This window comes from Mugil cephalus, chromosome 14 (genome assembly GCF_022458985.1).
Source record: "Mugil cephalus isolate CIBA_MC_2020 chromosome 14, CIBA_Mcephalus_1.1, whole genome shotgun sequence".
Lineage (NCBI taxonomy): Eukaryota > Metazoa > Chordata > Actinopteri > Mugiliformes > Mugilidae > Mugil > Mugil cephalus.
This window is the reverse complement of record NC_061783.1, coordinates 2,225,084-2,231,083: the sequence shown is the minus strand read 5'-3', so window position 1 is coordinate 2,231,083 and position 6,000 is coordinate 2,225,084.

The window sequence follows — 6,000 nt, the reverse complement described above, 5'->3', positions numbered from 1 at the left end:
TTCAGATGTCTCAGCACTAATGTAACGGAACGGAATAATTTCCCATTCCTAAAACTTATATGTTGCCTCTGCAAACCAGGTAAGATGAAAAAAAAAACGTTGTTCATGCCTTTCCGATTATCGTATTCGGGTTCAACTCCACCCCTACTCTACTGTGCACGTGGCTGAATTTGAGTGAAATGGAACTTTCAGAGACACAAAAGAAACAGGCACACGCATCTGTACACAACCACACGCAGAGGAAATGCAACAGGAAAAGCAAATATTCACATTAAACAAAAGCCCTAGGTCTCTAGGCCAGAGAGCCTTTGATTCCTCACTTCGTAGACCTGTGCTCAGTGAACTAGTTCATTTTTCCATTTATGCTTTTCAAGGTAAGAAAATAATGCAGAATTCACACAACTATTCAATAATGAAACTTTATTAGATCAAAGTGCTGACGGTAAAGACTAATATACAGTACATATGCATAACATGATGTGTTGCTCAGTTAAACAACTTGACAATGGGACAAGTCATGTGTGTAATTGAGGGTCCATCATTTCTGAGGAGCATCACTGACTTTTTGTGTCCGTTTGGCAAAGCACACCCTTGCCTCCTAGTGGACAATGAGGTGGGTGCACCTCTTGAAGTGAGGTCTACTTGAGGATGAGAGTTGTGTGTTTGCATGCGTCAGTGTGGGCGTGCCACTGCCAAGGACCTGTCCGTCTAGTCCACAGATTTTCTGTAATCTCCCTGACATGCGCGAGGCCCCCAGTGACTCTCTGTTATTAGGGCCATTAGACAGCCCGGGATGAAGCTGAATTTTCATTAGCTCAAGTGAATGTGTGCACAGGCATGCGCGCTTGCACAAATGTGTGTGATGAGTATGTAATCTGTCTGACACCAGCCAGCCAAGAGGGAGAGGGATGACGGATAGTAGCTCTGCATTCACGGGACACAGAGAGCAGCTCAGAGTGACTGGTAGGTACTTGATGCGTCATGTGTGGCTACCACTTCTAAGTGCATCAGTTTGACCTTTGAGGTTGCTGAACACACCACTCTGATCACAAATGCAAAGCCCAAGCTGCAACTTTATTTGCCCCATTTCCTATTCAAGTCAGGCCCCTAATTCTACGACGTTCTCTTCTCTCTCAGCCATATCGTCCCATTCCATACTCATTTGTTGCCTCTCTATCATATCACAGTGCATTTCCCAACCAATAAACGGAGGCACTCTTCTGTAGAAATGTATTTATCTTTCACATAAACTCCATTCTGGCTCTACTGGTCTCTCTCCAGTAGCTTTCGCTGGCACTTAATTTCTATTAATGGTTTTGCAACTGGCGCTCAAATCCAATCCACGGTTAGTCAGGGCGAGCGGGGAGCGCACATGAGGAAATATGCATAGGCAATTATCCTCTGTAATGTGCATACCCTCAACCACTAATGCATCTGTGCTCATGTGCGTGTTGCAGGAAACATTGTGAATTGGTGGCGGCCTGCTCGCATACATTAAATGTGATGCAGAGGCTGACATGGTGGCTGAAAAGCATGTACATGAGCGTGATATCAGGCAGGTCACATTATTGTTACATGTGTAATAGCTTTCTGGACAAACAAACAGAGGGATTGGTTTCACACGTTTACAGATACACACACACACACACACACGCACACACGCACACACACACTTGATGTCTATCTGTGCAGCACAGCAGCAAACCACCTCTTGATAATAATAATCATCAGCATTGTCCCCTGAGAAGCTTGTGAAGCCGTGTCTTTTTTTCTGGGTGATGGCAACAGTGTATCTCTTGCTGTACCATTGTTCCTGGAGAGTCCTCCAATATCTGCTCAGCTGTCAGCTGGTTATAGATTTAACACAGCTCACTGGGACAGTGACGGGAGGCCAATAACAGGCTCCTGGGCTTGTAAAGCCTCCATCTGCAGAGGAAACCCAGAGCAAACAAACCCTGAGGAGCGGACACACATGCACAACCCTATTAGAGCTGCTGTAATGACACTGTGGAGTGTGCCCATGCACACCAAGGTGTGTTAAAGTTTTATAGTGTGAGGTCAGTGACGAGGTGGGCTCAGATATGATGGGATGAGGCCTAATAGGGTGTTTTATAGATGCTGCACATGTGTGATTGTGTCTCTACGTGTGATGACTGTCTTTGTGTGTGTGTGTGTTTGCGAGCACGTGTGAATAAATATTTCTTATACATGCCTGTCCTGTGTGTGTGAGTATGTGGGTGTCCTCTGTGGTACTGTAATCATTTTCTGCCATGCTGTCATGGTTATCAGCCGCCTTCAGATCTCTGCAGTTCGCTTAAATGTTAAATGTTATGGATGGGAGCCGAGACCCCCGTCGCACCCTCTCCTCCTGAATATGCCGAGATACAGCGCGCGCACACTCAAACACTCTCACGCATGCACCAACCTCCTGACCCTGCCTGATATGAAGGGTTTACCAGTCATCTCTCTCTGGTGGAACTCATCTACTTTGAAACCTGAATTCCTGCCACACTTTCCGCTCAGTCGGGCTGTGTTTCTGCTAGACATCCATCAAGTCCTGTAAACCCTAAACACCTACACAATCTATTGTTGTTGCTTCAGTTTTTAGAGGGAAGTAACTATTGTGACCGAGGCAGTGGGGAAAGGTAGTCTTTCAAAAAACCCAAGGACAATGGACACGTCTGTCAGACTCTGACAACCAGAAAAGAGGGAAAAAAGACTCCTTTTGCTTTGTTGAGTGCAACAACAATCAATGCTGCACCAAAGAGGAGGAGGTCACAAATGAAAGGTTTGAGTAATATTTCCAGAGGAGAAATGAATAATAGATTAAACAGGCCTTGCAAAGAAAAGTAGAATACAGCGTGTTAACTAATTGCAGTGGGTCCATTCTTTACTCATCACATTCTCATCTTCTGTAACTACTTGTCTTCTGGAGGGTCAAAGGGGGACTGGAGCCTATCCCAGCTATCATCAGGCAAGAGGTGGGGCACACTGTGGACAGGTTGCCAGTCTATCGCAGGATAACGCAGAGAGACAAACAACCATTCACACTCACACCTATAGCTAATTTAGAATCACCGGTGAACCTAATGTGCATGTCTTTGGACAGTGGCAAGAGGCTGAAGCACCAGGACAGAACCAATGCAGACACAGGGAGAACATTCAAACTCCAGTCAGCCAGGTTCTGGACTGGAATCCAGAACCTTCTTGCTGGTATCAGTGCTAACCACCACCCCACTGTGCTGCCCTCGTGTGTACTGTACTGTGCACGGAAATGCATTTTCAAAACAGGCCTAAGGGGAATGAAATTCCATCCAGTGAGCTCCATCCCAGAGCTAAATTACACAAGCCAGCCATGATTTCATGCTTCACTACATTACTTCTCCTTTTTCCTCTGCTCTCTGCACTCTCCCCTCCTCTTCTCTGTCTCATTTACCTCCGCTTTAACCCGCATGGATCTTATCTGGTTAAAGAGCAAAACGAGTTGAGCCACACAGTCATGTGGCATGAATATTTCATCTGTGTTTGGATTACCATTTTCTCCAAAGATTCATTGTTCTATGTATAATACATGCAGCATCGCACCTCTGCACCTAGATCATAACCCCTGGACTTCTCATCACAGGCGGGGCACGGCCTCACCTAGCCAGCCATGCCAACAGTGCATGCGTGTGTGTGTTTATGTTTGTGTATCAGCTTGTACATGTGTGAGTCAGGAGGGTGCTTTGTGTGTAGGTGGATGCCCAATGAAGTGCATGTACGCTGACAGACCTGTATTTATACATGTGCACATCTGAATTCGTGTGTAGGGAGCTAGGGGTTATAGCATGGCTAAGATCAGCTCATCTTTCACACACATACATGCACACACATGCACGTACGCGCACACACGCACACACCCACACACACACACACACACACGCACACACACTCCTTTACCCTCCGGCTGGATTTGATGATGAGGTGGGAGAGTGAGCGGGATTGGAAAGGAAAGAAAAAACATGCTGGTAGGAGGGAAAAATAGAGTGAGTAACAGATTAAGAGTGAATTTCAAGTCTTTCGGCTGCTGGCTCGACTCCAGCTTTAAGTTGCCGCTATAATATTCTTTGAAATGATCTACCTCCTTTTGGATACTTTGTAGAGTGTGTGATCTTGCCAGCCCACACCATTTGGCTGTCTGAAGGCTTGCTCTACCCTTCATCTCCGCCCATCTTTCTATCGCTAGATGAGCACTGAATAGCGAAGCGAGCGAGGCTGCATGGATTTGAATGGCTCACTTGGTGGGTGTTTGATGGAGAAAATGGGTGCGTGAGCTTTTCTGACCTAAACTGCCCGTATCTCTTCAGAGCCATAGAAATGGGCTCTTTTAAATGTATAGTTTCTCCAAAATTACCATACAAGTAATTCAAAACAGTGAAGCGGTGAATATATCAAGATTGTCTGACCCCAATGTATCTGAAAAATCTCAATGCGTTTACCTTTGCTGCATGTGTGTCTATGCATGTGCGTGCGTGTGTGTGTGCGAGAGAGCACGCACACCAAGAAAATGATGCAATCTTACTATCTTGCAGAGGCGCGAAGGCAGCTGTCTGTCAGATTTACGTAAAAGCTCATCAAAGAGAAAATTATTTCTCTTTATCCCATATTCTGAAATAATCAAGGTCTCTCTCTCTCACTATCTCTCACACAGACACTTGTACAGCTATCTTTGTGAGGACATTCATTGACTGCATTTCCTAGCCCCTTACCCTAACCCTAAGTGCCTAGCCCTAACCCTTACCCTAGTCTTAACCATGAAATAATTGTAAACGTTATCCTAAAACCAAGTCTTAACACTCAAACAGCATTGTGTGAGCAGAAGTGAGGACTGGGTAAAATGTCCTCACTTTACATATATGTCCTCACTTCAGTGGTATAGAACTCAAAAAACAAGGTTCCTATTTCCGTGACTTAAGGCAGACATTACATTTTAGTTATTTGGAAACCATGATCTCTTCTTGCTAACCTTAATGCTAACCCTGAACCTATACCTAACTTAAATCTACTCCAATTCCAATCTTTAGCCAGGTCCTTATCCTATACTCGCATCCCAACAGTAGAATACAGTCAGGTCCCCACAGCATGAGAAATAAAGCACACACACACACTCCTCAGATGGGATGAGAGTTGTGATCCCACACCTTGTCCTCACATAGCTCCGTGACATTTCTACAAACTCTACAGAGATTCAAAGAGATCCATACCTGATTCCACTGATTAGTCACACATATGGATTCAAATGTTATGGGTGCCTCACCACATCCTGTGACAAAAATAAAACCACAGCATTTGAGCCATTTCTATTTGTCATGCAGAACTACTACAGTTGTCACATCATCTTTAGGCACATTTCGGCGTCCGCAATTAGCACAATTCATCTGTTATGTTGAAGCAACAAAGGAAAACAAGAACAAAAAGATTTAGGAACACAAAGATTCATAGCGTCGGAGCTCTCATAACCAAAGCATTTACCTTTTTGCCCATCAAGCGCTGATGAAGGTTCCAGAAGATGAAACAAGTATCTTGTTGTACTTTGAATAAGACTTGTCTTTGAACTGATGGTTGTTTGTTTGTGATGGCGAAAAGCTCACGGCATTTGTAATCAAACCCCTTGGGGACCGGCTGTCTTGGTTTGGCTCTTCAAACTGCTGCATGCATCTCTTTGTGCACATCGTGAAGACTCAAAGGCTGTGCTTTGACTGCTCTGTTCAGTATCCTCTAGGTGTGTGCGGATAAAATGTTTCAGAAACCAGCGACACGTTGAGAGCTGTTGTTGTTCGTCTGAAACTAAGTCTTAAAAGAGAAGCAAGCCACATGGGAAATATCCATTTAAAGCCGTGGAATTGTGGTCCTCCAGTGGCCTTGAGTACACCTTCAAGTTTGTTGATCTTCATCTCTCTATGTTGTAGTCATCTCAAATGTCAGCACAGCAAAATCAATAAAAAAAAGAGTGCCATTTAG